Below are 17961 nucleotides of genomic sequence, written 5' to 3' on the forward strand. Positions count from 1 at the left end.
ACCATGGACATTACCTATGTTCTCAGCAGGAGTAATAGGCGCACTGTGAAGTGATGGTTCTGAATTTGCATATGAGGTTGTGAGCTCCTCATTTTCTTCCATGTCATCCTCTCGCTTATGGACATTATCTTGCAGAAGGTTAGTCATAGCAAGAGGAATAATAATAGACTCTTCCTCTAAATGGTGCACCTCATCATATGAAGTCAAAACAGGAGGTGGATTAACAAAGGTTTCTCACATAAGGAGTTTCATATCATTCCAAGTTTGAGGTTTATCAGAAGGATCTAAAGACTCCCACCAAGATAAAGCAGAATGTCGCAAAACACTAGCTGCATTTTTTACCTTCCTCCTTGGACACATAAAGCGAGTAGCAAATATGTTATCGATGGCAATTTCCCACTCCATGTACTTATCAGCACCTATACCATCATAAGTCGGTGGATACGAACAACCTATCATTGTTAGAAGATAGCAAAAGACAACACAAAAGTGGAAGCGTCTTACCAAGCTCTTACAAAGTTCTAATCAACACAAGCAGTGGACGGTACAACCGATGGCTGGTTCATGATACCTGTGAGGCAGTGGTATCGAGATTGCAAGGGCCTTTATCTGTACTGATCTGAAGTATATATGTGGAGCTTGGGAGGCTTAAAATATGGTAGCAAGGAATAGCAATAATTTAATTCAGAAATTGCAAGATTGAAAAGTAGTCCCAAGCTAGTCTATGTTGTCGGCCTAAACTTGTCCCGGACCTAGTTCAAGAAAGCAACAGTAGAGCTCGGCACAAAGACTCAAAGGGTGCAAGCACTTCTAAATTGTTTTTTTCACTTTCTTTTTTTCTTCTTTTCTCTCTTTTTTGGTGCGGCTTTTTTTTTGCACCTTCTGCCTTTTGCCTTTTTTCCTTTAATCAGAATGTGCCGCAAAATAATATTTCAAGATACAACTTGTTGTGACCAAAAACTAGAGTGATAGAGCTAGGCACATCCACAGCAGCAGCAAGTTCTTTGGCGCCGATCAAGGAAAACTTAGAAGAAACCTCTTCCTTCTATAACACGCTGACTTTTTTTAGCGGCCTGAAAAAAAAAACAAAGCAAGCTAGACCAGTTCTAATGGCGCAGACAACACCAGAACGTGTTGTAGAAAAATGACCAAGGCATGCACTAAAACAAATGAACTATCGTGATACTCTTGGAGATTTAAAACTTAGGCCTTCCAAATAAACTAGGATTACTTTCTATGAAGGCATGTGACACAAAGGAAAACCTATTTGGAAACTTACAGGGATCTTCTATTCTCGGAAACAAGACCAACATGGAAACCACCGTTCCATCACAAGAACAGAAGATGAAACACAAACTAACAATCAGATTCACGCTAAAAAAAGTAGACCAAGACTCAATTAAACCAACGAACATGAGGACCTACGAGGGACAATGGTTCAATAAAGCAAACTAAAGTTAAAAATATTGCAATAGCACAACGGGTGATGGGATATAAGAAAAAAACAACGATGAACACAAATATTTTTGTGGGGCAATTTTTTGGATTTATAGGACAAAAACAAAACAAAACTAGGGTAATGATAAACCTGACGGTAATACCTAAAGCTCTGATTACCACTTAATGGGGATGGGGATCCCGATCTTCCATCAGGTTCAAGATAAACAACGATTTGTTCGGAGAGCGACACACCGATCCGGTTTTAGATCACAAAGACCCGAACCCTGCAACCTTAGCACCACGTCTCCTCTGGTTATCAACCGTGTCACAATCCGGTTGACCTCACCAAGAAGGCTAATCCCTGCTGCGAGTTGAAGAACACAAGCAAGAACAAGATAAAACGCAACTCAATTGAAGTGACAATTGCAGATGAATGATTAAGCACTCGAAGTTGGGGTCTTGCAAACCGATAACGACAACTGTTCAATGACAGATTGATCTAAAACAAAACCCAAAACCTAATGACGGCGGCGGCATATGATTATAAAGGTCTTAGGGTCGTCGTCTACCCTAGACGCGCCCCCTAATGGGCCCAAACACGATACACGGTCCAACCGACCAAAAGACGGTGTCGCAGCACCCTGGCAGATACTGGATGCTGACTTGTTTCGATAATTCCCGTTGATTATGAAGGGATTTTGAGGTGAGACCACTTGTATTGGCTTCCTTATCAAATTATCTTTCCATCCATATGTGGATCGTCGAAAACAGAGTCTGGATGCATCCTGGGTGACCAGTTTAAGGCAGACTGGTCCTGGAGGCCAAGGCAGACTCGAAATCATGTTGGACTAGGCCTCCGGTTTCTGTTGGACGTCCTTGCTGGTCATCATCCGCCTCATATGCATACCGCCGGTCCATCCATAGCAGCTCCAGTCGCAGTGACTACACAGAGGCTCCCCTCGTCTGTCGCCTCGTCAGATCCTATGACAGACATACTAGCAGCTTCACAGGCAGCACCAGTCCCAGCTGAGACCCAAACTGCTTCAGCGACACTTCCTGCCACAGAGGGTCAGTCAGTTCAGAGCTCAAGGTCAGATGATGATGGTGCCCAGTTCTAGCTTGCCCCATGTTCTTCAGCGCCTGGCTCGTCCGCTGCAGCCCCGCTGACCGACCCCTAGGTTTTGGTGTTTGACGCCAAAGGGGGAGAGGGAGTTCGAGTATGTAGTCTCAGGGGGAGCTACATTTAGGGGGAGCTAGTTATCTAGTATTAGCTTATTATATACATTTGGAGTTCTATTTGTGTGATACACTATTACTTATGCATTCATGTGTTTACTTTCATGCATACTATTATATATATGTGATAGTGCTATCTATGTGATTGTGATATATGACATGTGCGCTTTCTACTTTGCATTATTTAAATGTCATATCACTTGTGTTATGCTCATTTGCCTTTGCTTCCGCGTTTATACTCCAATGCAAATGAGCTTTGTTAATCGTACTCATGTTTAATTCACATCCTTTGAGTACATTGTGTTGGCTTGGGTCATATAAGCTTGACTAACACTTTTGTTCTTATCGACAAAAGCTTATATGAACCAAGCCCGTCAAAAACCTCACTCTTTCACATACTTGAGGTGGTATTGTCATCAATCACCAAAAAGGGGGAGATTGAAAGCATCTAGGCCCCTAGTTGGGTTTCGGTGATTAATGACAATACAAGATTACTATGACTAATGTGTGTTTTGCAGATGCAATTAAGTTAGGTCATGGTAATGGAGATCAATCGGGCAATCAAAGTTGTCATGCCCCTACGATGGAAATCATTTCGGTTTTCAAAGGATGGACGACAAGGTTAAGGATGACTAGTTCTAAGTGTTGATTGGAGTTGGAGAGACACTTAGAGTAGTTTAGGACTTTGTTTTTCCTTTGGCCATACTATTAAGGGGGGTATGGATGGGTAGCTTGACCTAGTTGAGTCTAGTGAGTTAGGTGTGGTGCACACTTGTTAAAACTAGCTCTAGGTAGCTCCTATAAAGCCCTTTGATCCCATGGAGCAAACTTCATTCAAAATGATCGAGAGTTGGAAGTGAATGGAGGGTCAAATACTGACCGGACGCTGGCTCCGGTGCGACCGGACGCTGGCCGCAGGGTCCAGTCAGTTCATTTGACCGAGGAGAACAAGTCTGGTGTGACTGGATGCCTAGGGCCAGCGTCTGGTCGACTCCAGTAAGGGTCCAGACTTGAGAAAGTGTGACCGGACGCGTCCGGTCGATACTGACCGGACCCTGAGTATCCAGCATCCGGTCGAGTCCAGTAAGGTTCCAGTAAGGGTTTTATGCGACCGGACGCGTCCGATCAGTGCTGACCGGACCCTGCCAGCGTCTGGTCAACTCATTACTACTAGTTCGCGGGTTGAACTGACCGGAGCGTCCGGTCAACACGATCAGAGCGTTCGGTCACCCCACAGAAACTCATAACGGTTCGTTTTTCAGGCTGCCTTATAAATAGAAGCTCCACTCGTGTGTGGAGTCACTTTTGCTCATTTCAACAGCTGAGAAACACGTTTGTGAGTGCCAAGAAGAGCAAGGTCCTAATGAGGTGTTTGTGATTTGAGAATCCAAGAGTGAGACCTCATTAGTGAATCAAGAGTAGACAAGTGTGCATCCATCTTCTCATTAGGCTTCACGTGGTCAAGTGAGAGTTCGTGCTTGTTACTCTTGGTGATCGCCATCACCTAGACGGCTTGGAGGTGATTGGGAGCTTGGTGTTTACCCGGTGGAGCTTGTGGGTGACCCAACTCAAGTTGTGAGCGGCATTGGGTGATTCACCACGACGGAGTGTCAAAGAATCAACCCGTAGAGAGCACTTGATCCTTGCGCGGATCAAGGGGGAGCTACACCCTTGCACGGGTGCTCCAACGAGGACTAGTGGGGAGTGGCGACTCTCCGATACCTTGGCAAAACATCGCCGCATTCCTCTCTCCATTTACTTTGAGCATTTACTTTAAGTATTTACTTTGAGCAATTCAATACTTGTCTTTACATTCATAGAATTGCCATGCTAGAGTAAGTTTGGAACATAGGTTGCAAGTGTTTTGTGCGTAAATTTGATAGAAACACTTTTCTAGGCACAAGGGGTTAATTGGGCTATCCATAGGATTTGATTATTGCAAGAAAATTTAGAATTAGCCCAATTCACCCCCCCCCCTCTTGGGCATCTTGATCCTTTCAATTGGTATTGGAGCCTCGTGCTCACGTTTTTAAGCTTAACCGCTTAGAGTATGATGTCTCACGGGGATGGACCTCCTCCTATCTTCGAGGGGGATGATTTTCCATATTGGAAAATTCGCATGGAGGCATACCTAGAAGCTCTAGATGTTGGAATTCTTAGAGCCGCCTCTCAAGGGTTCCCAACACCTAAGAATGCCGCACAACTTCAAGGCGATGAAGTGAACTATGAAAAATGGAATGCAAAGGCTCGCAACACCATCTTTAGAGGCCTTTGCAAAGATATGTTCAATCGTGTAAGGAACCACAAAGATGCCTATGCACTATGGTCGGACGTTTGTGCGCTCCATGAGGGAACCAAGAGTGAGCGTGAGGAATGCTATCATCTTGTAATTAAAAAGCTAAATTCTTTTGAGATGCTTCCCAAAGAAAGTGCTAATGAAATGTATTCTCATTTAAATGTTCTTGTAGAGGAAGTCAATGGGCTTGGACTTACTCAAATGTCACCATCCGATGTTGTGAGAAAGATCTTGAGTGTCCTCCCCATTGACAAATATGGGCACATTGTGACCGTGCTACATCAAGGTGATCTTTCCGCCGCTACACCGACACAAATCTTGGGAAAGATCAATGCTCATGAGATGTACATGCACATCACGCCACAAGATGGCTCATCCTCTACAAAGAATAAAGAGAAGGACTTAGCATTCAAAGCTAGCCAAGATAAGGGCAAAGCAAGACTTGAGTATGAGAGCTCAAGTGATGAAGATGATGAAGAAAGCCTTGCTCTCTTGGTGAAGAAGACCACCAAGATGCTAAAAAGGCTAAACAAGAGTGGCATCAAGTTTGATAGCAAGAAGAAGAAGTTCTTCACTAGCTCAAGAAGAAAGCCAATCTCCAAGATGGATTGCTACAATTGTGGTGAACTTGGCCACCTAGCTCATCAATGCATAAAGCCCAAGAAAGACAAGTTCAAGAACAAGGGCAAGAAAGATGATTCAAGCGATGAAGATGAAAAGAAAAAGAACAAGCCATACAAGAAGAGAGATGGCAAAAAGAGGGACTTCTACAAGAAGAAGAAGAGTGGCAAGGACTACATTGTCGGTGATTGGCTCACGGACATTGATTCATCAAGTGGATCATCCGATGATGATAGTGACAATGAGAAGGTGGCTGCCATTGCTATTGATCTTGCATCCTCACCGCCACCATCGCCATCATCCTCTACACACCTATGCCTTATGGCTAAGGGTGAATGCAAGGTAACTAAGAGTGATGATAGTAGTGATGATGAGCAAGCTAGTGATGATGATAGCGATAGCGATGATGACTCACCTACATATGATGATCTTGTCAAAATATTAAGAAAATACACTAAGATCATTAGAAAGAGTAGAGCTACAAATGAAAAACTTGATGCTAAAAATGATTCACTCTTAGCTAAGTGTGATACATTGGAAAAGGCTAATGATGAGCTCAAAGAAACAAATAATTCTATATCATCCAAACTCTAGGAGCTCAAATCTTCTAAGAAAGAGCTTAAAGATAAACATGATAAACTTGAGTGGGTGCACAATGAACTCATCACTAGCCACAACAAGCTAAAAGATGAATACACTACTCTTAAGATTAATCATGATACTCTTGTTATTGCTCAAAAATTTTTACCAAATGAGCCACATGATGCTACTAACCATGTTGTCAAGATTGATATAGCTACTTCATGTGATGATTTAATTGATGAAAGCATTGAGCATGGATCTAGTAGCAAAGGCAAGCAAGTGGTTGAGTGTAATGACTTTGATGAGTATGTCAAGCTCAAGAGTGACAATGAGAAGCTTATGAAAGATCTTGAAGAGATGAAAAGTCACAACACCATTGTGCTAGAAACTCTTGATCATGACAAAGAGTTGATCCTTGAGAATGAGAAGCTCAAAGAAGAAAACAAGAAACTCAAGGAAGAGAAGAACAATGATATTCTCAAGGAAGAAAACAATAAGCTCAAGATGGAGAAAGAGCATCTCAAGGTGGGATTAAGCAAGTTTGCTAGAGGCAAGCATCTCCAAAGTGAGCTACTCATGAATACCGTCATGAAGATGGATAGAAGTGGCATTGGATATATGGCAAGTGTAGAGAAGAAAAAGGCTCAAGCTCAACACCAACAATCAAAGCCAAAGCCAAAGCCAAAGCCAAAGAGATGTTTTGAGTGTGGACAAGAAGGCCACTTTGCTCATGAGTGTCAAACTCCACCACCACAACCCTTGCCCAAGCATGCTAGACCCTTTGCTTTCAATGCTCACTACATGCTTAGAAAAGATTCTAGTGGAAAGATGAAAGTCATGTTCTTAGGACCCCCAACAAGAGTAGGCCTAAGAAGATTTGGGTGGCTAAGTCACTTGTTGAGAAGGTGAAGGGCCCTCAACAAGTTTGGATCCCTAAAGCTTGAATCTCTTGTGTGTAGGTGAACTACAAGACCGGTGGAAGTCATTGGGTTATTGATAGTGGTTGCACTCAACATATGACTGGTGATCCTCATATGTTCACCTCACTAGATGAAGAGGTAGATGGACAAGAGAAAATAACATTTGGAGATAATTCAAAGGGCAAGGTTAAAGGATTGGGCAAAGTGGCAATATCAAATGATCATTCCATCTCCAATGTGCTCTATGTTGCTTCATTGAGCTTCAACTTGCTATCCGTTGGGCAATTGTGTGATCATGGCTTTTAATGCTTATTCACCGAGAAGGAGGTTGTTGTATCCAAGGTAGATGACAATCAAGTGATATTCAATGGATTTAGATACAACAATTTATATCTAGTTGACTTCACCTCCGAAGATGCAAACTTGAAGACTTGCCTATTCACCAAAACAACACTTGGGTGGCTATGGCATAGAAGACTTGCTCATGTTGGGATGAGCTCACTCAAGAAGCTTATGAAAAATGATTTGGTGAGAGGGTTGAAGGATGTGAAGTTTGAGAAGGACAAGCTTTGTAGTGCATGTCAAGCCGGCAAGCAAGTTGCAAACACTCATCCAACCAAAGCTTTCATGTCAACCACAAGAGTGCTAGAACTCCTACACATGGATTTATTTGGACCAACAACATAGAAGAGTTTGGGAGGAAATCTCTATTGTCTTGTGATTGTGGATGACTATTCAAGGTATACATAGGTGTTCTTCCTTCATGATAAATCCGAAGTTGCATCTTGCTTCAAGAAGTTTGCCAAGAGAGCTCAAAATGAATTTGAAGTGAAGCTCAAGAAGATAAGAAGTGACAATGGTAAAGAGTTTGACAACACAAACATAGAAGCTTATTGTGATGAAGTTGGAATCAAACATGAAGTCTCCGCAACCTATACTCCTCAACAAAATGGTGTAGTTGAGAGGAAGAACCAGACTTTGATCACTCTTGCAAGAACAATGCTAGATGAGTACAACACCCCTGAAGCTCTATGGGCGGAAGCAATCAACACCGCATGTTATGCATCCAACCGCCTATTTCTTCAAAAGTTCCTTGTCAAGACACCGTATGAGTTGCTCAATGGGAAGAAACCGGACGTCTCCTTCTTTAGGGTGTTTGGTTGCAAGTGCTACATCTACAAGAAGCGGCAACACCTAGGGAAGTTTCAAAGACGTTGTGATATAGGTTTTCTTGTTGGTTACACATTGAAGTCCAAAGCATATAGAGTATTTAATCATGCCACCGGCTTGGTTGAAGAAACATATGATGTGGAATTTGATGAATCTAATGGCTCCCAAGGAGCACATGAGAATCTTGATGATGTAGGTGATGAACCATTGAGGGAGGCTATGAAGAATATTCCAGTAGGAGACATCAAGCCAAAAGATGATGAAGATGATGTACAAGTCATTAACCAACCTTCTTCATCAAGTGTGCCACAAGATGGTGAAAAAGATGGGAGAGTAGAAAATGAAGATACTCATATCTCCCATGAGCAAATGGTGGTACAAGCACAAGATGTTGATGCTCCACAACCTCCTCCTCAAGTGGTCAATAGAAGAAATACACCTCTCCTACAAGATCATCCACAAGATCTCATCATAGGGAGTCCATCAAATGGTGTAATGACTTGATCTCAAAAACTTACTTCATTTATTGCTCATCACTCTTTTGTCTCTTGCTATAAGCCTACCAAGGTAAAAGAAGCTCTTAAAGATCTGGATTGGATAAATGCCATGCATGAAGAGTTGAACAACTTCACTCGCAATGAAGTTTGGACTCTTGAAGAGCGACCAAAAGGTGCAAGAGTCATTGGAACAAAGTGGGTGTTCCGCAACAAGCAAGATGATCAAGGTGTTGTTGTGAGGAACAAGGCAAGACTAGTTGCAAAGGGGTTCTCTCGAGTTGAAGGTTTGGATTTTGGAGAGACCTTTGCACCGGTTGCAAGATTAGAAGCCATCCGTATCCTTCTTGCATATGCATCACATCATGAAATGAAACTATATCAAATGGATGTGAAAAGTGCATTCTTAAATGGCTTTATTAATGAACTAGTCTATGTTGATCAACCTCCCAGGTTTGAAGATCCTAGATATCCTAATCATGTTTATAGGTTGTCCAACGCACTATATGGGCTTAAGCAAGCCCCAAGAGCTTGGTATGAGCGCCTTCGGGACTTCCTTATTGAGAAGGGCTTCACCATTGGGAAGGTCGACACTACACTATTCACCAAGAAGCTTGATGGGCATATCTTCATTTGTCAAGTATATGTTGATGATGTCATCTTTGGATCATCAAATGAAGACTCACGCAAAGAATTTGGTGAATTGATGTCAAAGGAGTTCGAGATGTCCATGATTGGTGAGCTTACATTCTTTCTTGGTTTTCAAGTCAAGCAAATGAAAGAAGGCATTTTCATCTCTCAAGAGAAATACACTAAAGATCTTCTCAAGAGATTCAAGATGGATGAATGTAAGCCAATCAAGACACCAATGCCTACAAATGGACATCTCGACCTAGATGAGGGAGGTAACCCGGTTGATCAAACTCTCTACCATTCTATGATTGGTAGCTTGTTATATTTAACCGCATCTAGGCCCGACATCATGTTTAGTGTGTGTATGTGTGCTAGATTTCAAGCTAGTCCTAAGGAAACACATTTAATTGCCGTAAAAAGAATCCTTAGGTATCTTAAGCACACACCAAGCATTGGCCTTTGGTATCCCAAAGGAGCTTTATTTGAATTAATTGGCTATTCCGATTCGGATTACACCGGATGCAAAGTTGATAGAAAGAGCACATCCGGAGGGTGCCATTTGCTTGGTAGATCACTTGTGTCTTGGTCCTCCAAGAAACAAAATAGTGTGGCTTTGTCCACCGCCGAAGCGGAATACATTGCCGCAGGTGCTTGTTGTGCACAAATATTATACATGAAACAAACTTTGCTAGACTATGGAGTAGTTCTAGAGAAAGTACCTCTTTTGTGCGACGATGAAAGTGCGGTAAAACTTGCAAATAATCCGATTCAACACTCTCGCACCAAGCATATAGATATCCGCCATCACTTTCTAAGAGATCATGTGGCTAAAAATGATATATCACTAGAAGGTGTAAGATCCGAAGATCAATTAGCAGATATCTTCACGAAACCGCTTGATGAGGCTACATTTTGTAGATTGCGGAATGAGCTCAATGTACTTGATTTTAGTAACTTCACAAAAAATTGAGCTTGTGTTGTCCCTTGCATTCATTGTAATATACAACATGCTTAATTTGTGGCAATGCATATAGGGCTTGTCTAACATGGTTAAGATAACCGCCGAAAAGCGTGTGAAGAAGCTTAACCTTGGATCAAACTTGACAAGCAACTAGATTTACTTACAAGTATTGCATATGCATGAATGTTGTTTTGTCGTTTTGTTCCATTTGCCCTCTTGTTGCCTATTTTCTTAAAAAGAATTATAGCCTAAGGCAAAATACTTTGAAAAATATGAGGGTTTGAGAGAGGTCACTCACATCAGTCCCAATTGGTGTTTATTTGGATCTTATTCAAGTTGGGACTTGATTGGGAACAGGCAGCGCGAAGGAAGTTTAAAGATTTGCTGGAAAAAGTGCACCGGATGCTGCTGTCCAGCGTCCGGTCAGTTCACAGGAGGTGAACTGCTGCTGAAGGAGTGACCGGACGCTACGTCTGTGCGTCCGGTCAGGAGGACCTTCAGTGTTCGGTCGATCGAATAAAGGAAAGGCAGTACCAACCGGACCCTGCCTGCGTCCGATCATGGACCACCGGACGCGTCCGGTCCCGATTCTAGAGGAACTGGACCTCTCTGGAATCGACCGGACGCTGGGTGGTAGCATCCGGTCGCTACCACCGGAGCGTCCGGTCAGTGGGTCTCGTGCGGCTTCAGGTCTCTTTTCTCTGTTTCCTTATCTATCGCGTGTGGGGAATCTATTTAACCTTAGCCGTACCCTTTTTGCCCCTCACCTCGCCTTTGCCCTAGCCCGAGCCACCACCAAATCGCCGCCGCTTTACTAGCCACGCCACCGCAAACCCGCACCGGCCACCTCGCGCCCAAGCCTCAGCGCCCAAGTTCGCCACGCCGCCGTAACTCGCCATGCCGCCGCAGCCCCGAGCCGCCCACCTTGCGCTCGCCTCGCACGCCGCCGCGCCTGCCCTACCCTGCCTGTGCTTGCCCCTATGCCACGCCAACCCTAGCTCGCGTGTGTGTCTGCTCTGTGCGGCTCTCTGTGTTAGTGCCGTCGTAGGTTCCTCTAGCACCAAGCTTCTGTCAAAGTCGATTCCAGTGCCTTAGGCCTACCTCCTCTCGGTAAGGCTAGCTCCTTGTTTCAATTTCAATTTGCTTAGATCAAATTGCAATACAATGCGCTGATTTCAAAAATTCTAGGGCCACCAGTTCATCACTGCTCCTTGTAACCCTAGCCCCTGCCGGTTCCGAGGGTTCCCCCGCGTGTCGCCTTTTCTTTTCTTGGATCGCCGGATCGTCAGGTAGCTTGCCCGTCGTCTCAATTTCGTACCTACATTGCTTGCTTCCTAGGTTTTTGCATCTATTAGATATATTGTATTTATTCATATATCCATCTATTCTATCGTGCAGCAAGTCGGTTCCGTTGTGGTTCTTGTGGCAGTTGGCAGTCTACTCGGAGCCAAGCTCACGAGTAAGGATTGAGGCCAAGCCTCAAAAGCGGCAGTTTGACAGTTGATCTTCATCAGCGGCAGTTCATCATCTTGTCAGTTCAAATGGCTCACACCAAGAACATTGGTGGTGGCCTAGGTGATGATGATCGGAGGCCCCCACCTCGCTAGCCAGCAGGATCGAAGGGCAAGTCAACCAAGCAGGTGACATCCAAGAAGCGCATGTACCCCGACGTAGAGACAGTGAGAGCAGCAGCTGTTGCAGAGGCCGTAGAGCGTGCCAAGAGAGGTGATGCCCGCAGCGGAGTTGTCATTGTAGATTAGCCAGTTTCACCAATAGTGAGAGCAGCGCTTGAGGAGGTTGAGCATCGTCATGGTAGTCCAGCTGGGACTGCCATGCTTGCAGGATGATGGGTTGCCATTGAGGAGGGTTAGTCAGTAGAGCAGGAGCCAATTCAGCAGACTCAGGAGGGCGAGCAGGCACAGCAGACCCAGGAGGCCGAGGGGATAGAGTCGGCACCATAGCTTCACTACTCTGGATGGACCCATGTACCAGTCTCGCCGAGGCCGCTAGCACAGCGGAGGGGATCACGTCCACCACCTAGACCATAGGGTCCACCTCCAGTGGTGCATCTCGACTTGAGGGTCGCCATGGCCAGATAGGTTCAGCAGCTACGATTTGTAGAGTTTGAGGTTTGGTTTCCTCCGAGGAGGGATGAGAGAGCAGCTGAGGGTTTCTACACGCCACTGCAGGAAGATTTCTACAATGCTTATCTCAACAGTGGGGCAGTGTTTAGATCTCAGAGAGTCTGTCGGATAGAGTCTATTATGGCAGCAGTCAGAGAGCACATTCGACCTTACTTGTCATATTTGCCAGGGTTGACAGATTTGATTGGACGGACGGGAACATATGTATCATCTTGGGTTCGTCAGTTTTATGCTTCACTCTTCATCGATCCACATCACAGATTTATTCACTTTGCCTTCAGAGGCAAAGACTACAGAGTGACGAGTGGTAGAGCCAAAGAGATACTGAGGCTATAGGATCAGCCTGTCAAGATGCATGAGGTTTGTTATGGACAGCAGGAGCCTCCTAGGCGTCCTCATGGAGGGTTGGTGCCCCCTACAGATTTAGTGCGACATTGCTTCAAGGAGCCCTTTGGTGAGGGGTCGAGCAGGAACCCTAGTGACTTGACTCCTACAGCGAGAGTGCTAGAGGCCATTATCAGGAGGACACTGCTTCCCAAGTTGGGATATAGGGAGGGCCTGACTCGCTTATAGCTCTGGCTTCTCAATGCCCTAATGCAGCAGATAATATTTGATATCTAGGATCTCCTTCTTTCAGAGATGGAGGATACAATTGCTGAGGGATTCAAGGGTCGTAGGCAGCTTCCCTATGCTCACTGGATCACATTTCTCATCCGCAGAGTAGTGCTTGATAAGCCCCCAGGTATGATTGACGAGTATATAGGTGCCACCACAGAGTTCCCAACTTACAACCTATCACAGAGGATTAGACATAGCACTCCTTAGGCACCCAGACAGCCTAGCCGTCGTCCCAACATGCCAGAGTCCGCAGCTCAGCAGGATGAGATTATTAGAGGGATTGCAGCCACTGAGGAGGAGGAGCTAGAGGCACAGCAGGAGGTGAGCGAGTATAGTGACAGTTCTGACGACGACTACCAGCCTATTCCTCAGATGCCTCCATGCAGACATGATGTAGAGGCTGGTAGCTCCAGTTCTGCTCCACCTGCTCTATAGACAGACCCCGCTCTCATTGCTATTCTTGAGCGGATGTAGCAGACATAGGATAGACAGGCATAGGAGACAGCTGCTACTTTTGCCCAATTTCAAACTCAATAGGATGAGTTCTAGAGGCAGCAGCAGGCCATGTAGCAGCAGTAGCAGCAGATGCATCAGCAGCAGATACTCTTGTAGCAGCAGCTTATGGGTTTCATGCAGCATGTAGTGACAGCTCTTGGGGCCCCATAGCCATAGCCTTTGCCCTAGCTTACTCAGCCGGCTACCACTTCGACGACTCCAGTAGTACAGCCCAGTGGGCTCCAGAGTCAGGGATAGCCTCTAGCTCAGTTTGCTTCACCTCTTGTACAGGTGTCCCAGTGGTTAGCCTCACCCGTGGTAGCCCCGCAGTTCACTCCACTTTAGATGGGCTTCACACCAGAGCAGTCTTCCTCGCTATTCGTGCCTAACACATCAGTCTCCAAGAGTCTTGGAGCATCCTTCAGCGAGTTGACCGGCATGCCTACTCCGCCTCATATGCATACCGCCGGTCCATCCATAGCAGCTCTAGTCGCAGTGACTACATAGAGGCTCCCCTCGTCTGTCACCTCGTTAGATCCTACGACAGACATACTAGCAGCTTCACAGGCAGCACTAGTCCTAGCTCAAACCTAGACCGCTTCAGCGACACTTCCTACCATAGAGGGTCAGTCAGTTCAGAGCTCAGGGTCAGATGATGATGGTGCCCAGTTCTAGCTTGCCCCATGTTCTTCAATGCCTGGCTCGTCCACTGTAGCCCCGCCGACCGACCCCTAGGTTTTGGTGTTTGACACCAAAGGGGGAGAGGGAGTTTGAGTATGTAGTCTCAGGGGGAGCTACATTTAGGGGGAGCTAGTTATCTAGTATTAGCTTATTATATACATTTGGAGTTCTATTTGTGTGATACACTATTACTTATGCATTCATGTGTTTACTTTCATGCATACTATTATATATATGTGATAGTGCTATCTATGTGATTGTGATATATGACATGTGCACTTTCTACTTTGCATTATTTAAATGTCATATCACTTGTGTTATGCTCATTTGCCTTTGCTTCCGCGTTTATACTCCAATGCAAATGAGCTTTGTTAATCGTACTCATGCTTAATTCACATCCTTTGAGTACATTGTGTTGGCTTGGGTCATATAAGCTTGACTAACACTTTTGTTCTTATCGACAAAAGCTTATATGAACCAAGCCCATCAAAAACCTCACTCTTTCACATACTTGAGGTGGTATTGTCATCAATCACCAAAAAAGGGGAGATTGAAAGCATCTAGGCCCCTAGTTGGGTTTCGGTGATTAATGACAATACAAGATTACTATGACTAACGTGTATTTTGTAGATGCAATTAAGTTAGGTCATGGTAATGGAGATCAATCGGGCAATCAAAGTTGTCATGCCCCTACGATGGAAATCGTTTCGGTTTTCAGTGGGCTCCAGAGTCAGGGATAGCCTCTAGCTCAGTTTGCTTCACCTCTTGTACAGGTGTCCCAGTGGTTAGCCTCACCCGTGGTAGCCCCGCAGTTCACTCCACTTTAGATGGGCTTCACACCAGAGCAGTCTTCCTCGCTATTCATGCCTAACACGTCAGTCTCCAGGAGTCTTGGAGCATCCTTCAGTGAGTTGACCGGCATGCCTACTCCGCCTCATATGCATACCGCCGGTCCATCCATAGCAGCTCCAGTCGTAGTGACTACACAGAGGCTCCCCTCATCTGTCGCCTCGTCAGATCATACGACAGACATACTAGCAGCTTCACAGGCAGCACCAGTCCTAGCTCAGACCCAGACCGCTTTAGTGACACTTCCTACCACAGAGGGTCAGTTAGTTCAGAGCTCAGGGTCAGATGATGATGGTGCCCAGTTCCAGCTTGCCCCACGTTCTTCAATGCCCGGCTCGTCCACTGCAGCCCCGCTGACCGACCCCTAGGTTTTGGTGTTTGACACCAAAGGGGGAGAGGGAGTTCGAGTATGTAGTCTTAGGGGGAGCTACATTTAGGGGGAGCTAGTTATCTAGTATTAGCTTATTATATACATTTGGAGTTCTATTTGTGTGATACACTATTACTTATGCATTCATGTGTTTACTTTCATGCATACTATTATATATATGTGATAGTGCTATCTATGTGATTGTGATATATGACATGTGCACTTTCTACTTTGCATTATTTAAATGTCATATCACTTGTGTTATGCTCATTTGCCTTTGCTTCCGTGTTTATACTCCAATGCAAATGAGCTTTGTTAATCGTACTCATGCTTAATTCACATCCTTTGAGTACATTGTGTTGGCTTGGGTCATATAAGCTTGACTAACACTTTTGTTCTTATCGACAAAAGCTTATATGAACCAAGCCCATCAAAAACCTCACTCTTTCACATACTTGAGGTGGTATTGTCATCAATCACCAAAAAGGGGGAGATTGAAAGCATCTAGGCCCCTAGTTGGGTTTCGGTGATTAATGACAATACAAGATTACTATGACTAACGTGTATTTTGCAGATGCAATTAAGTTAGGTCATGGTAATGGAGATCAATCGGGCAATCAAAGTTGTCATGCCCCTACGATGGAAATCGTTTCGGTTTTCAAAGGATGGACGACAAGGTTAACGATGACTAGTTCTAAGTGTTGATTGGAGTTGGAGAGACACCTAGAGTAGTTTAGGACTTTGTTTTTGCTTTGGCCATACTATTAAGGGGGGTATGGACAGGTAGCTTGACCTAGTTGAGTCTAGTGAGTTAGGTGTGGTGCACACTTGTTAAAACTAGTTCTAGGTAGCTCCTATGAAGCCCTTTGATCCCATGGAGAAAACTTCATTCACAAATGATCGAGAGTTGGAAGTGAATGGAGGGTCAAATACTGACCGGACGCTAGCTCCGGTGCGACCGGACGCTGGCCGCAGGGTCCGGTCAGTTCATTTGACCGAGGAGAACAAGTCTGGTGTGACCGGACGCTAGAAGGTCAATGTGACCGGACGCTGAGGGCCAGCGTCCGGTTGACTCCAATAAGGGTCCAGACTTGAGAAAGTGTGACCGGACGCGTCCGGTCGATACTGACCGGACCCTGAGTATCTAGCGTCTAGTCGAGTCCAGTAAGGTTCCAGTAAGGGTTTTATGCGACCGGACGTGTCCGGTCAGTGCTGACCGGACCCTGCCAGCGTCCGGTCAACTCATTACTATTGGTTCACGGGTTGAACTGACCGGAGCGTCCGGTCAACACGATCGGAGCATCCGGTCACCCCGCAGAAGCTCATAACGGTTCATTTTTCAGGCTGCCTTATAAATAGAAGCTCCACTTGTGTGTGGAGTCACTTTTGCTCATTTCAACAGCTGAGAAACAAGTTTGTGAGTGCCAAGAAGAGCAAGGTCCTAGTGAGGTGTTTGTGATTTGAGAATCCAAGAGTGAGACCTCATTAGTGAATCAAGAGTAGACAAGTGTGCATCCATCTTCTCATTAGGCTTCATGTGGTCAAGTGAGAGTTCGTGCTTGTTACTCTTGGTGATCGCCATCACCTAGACGGCTTGGTGGTGATTGGGAACTTGGTGTTTACCCGGCAGAGCTTGTGGGTGACCCAACTCAAGTTGTGAGCGGCTTTGGGTGATTCGCCATGATGGAGTGTCGAAGAATCAACCCGTAGAGAGCACTTGATCCTTGCACGGATCAAGGGGGAGCTACACCCATGCGCGGGTGCTCCAACGAGGACTAGTGGGGAGTGGCGACTCTCCGATACCTCGGCAAAACATCGCCGCGTTCCTCTCTCCATTTACTTTGAGCATTTACTTTAAGTATTTACTTTGAGCAATTCAATACTTGTCTTTACATTCATAGAATAGCCATGCTAGAGTAAGTTTGGAACATAGGTTGCAAGTCTTTTGTGCGTAAATTTGATAGAAACACTTTTTTAGGCATAAGGGGTTAATTGGGCTATCCGTAGGATTTGATTATTGCAAGAAAATTTAGAATTAGCCCAATTCATCCCCCCCCTCTTGGGCATCTTGATCCTTTCAACAGTAGAGCAAAAGTTTAGTGCCCACCTTGTACCTGAGCAATATAGAGTTCAACAAGCTACTAGTGAGTTTAAGGACTTTGCCATTATTTGGTGGTATGGGCTAGTTGCAGAGGATGTTTTACCTGGTACATGGGAAGAACTTAAGATAGCTATGCATGATCGTTTTATTCCTCCTTATAAACATGAATGGCATAACAAATTGCAGTGCTTAGAGCAGGGCAATATGTCTGTCCAAGAATAGTATACAGAGTTTCAAAAGTGTGCAATACATTATGGGATAGTAGAGGACATGGAAGATACCATTGTCCGTTTTTTTGGTGGTTTGAGGCATGAAATACAAGATATTGTTTTCCATATAGAATTTTATAC

Source organism: Miscanthus floridulus, chromosome 9 (assembly GCF_019320115.1).
Source record: "Miscanthus floridulus cultivar M001 chromosome 9, ASM1932011v1, whole genome shotgun sequence".
Classification (NCBI taxonomy): Eukaryota; Viridiplantae; Streptophyta; class Magnoliopsida; order Poales; family Poaceae; genus Miscanthus; species Miscanthus floridulus.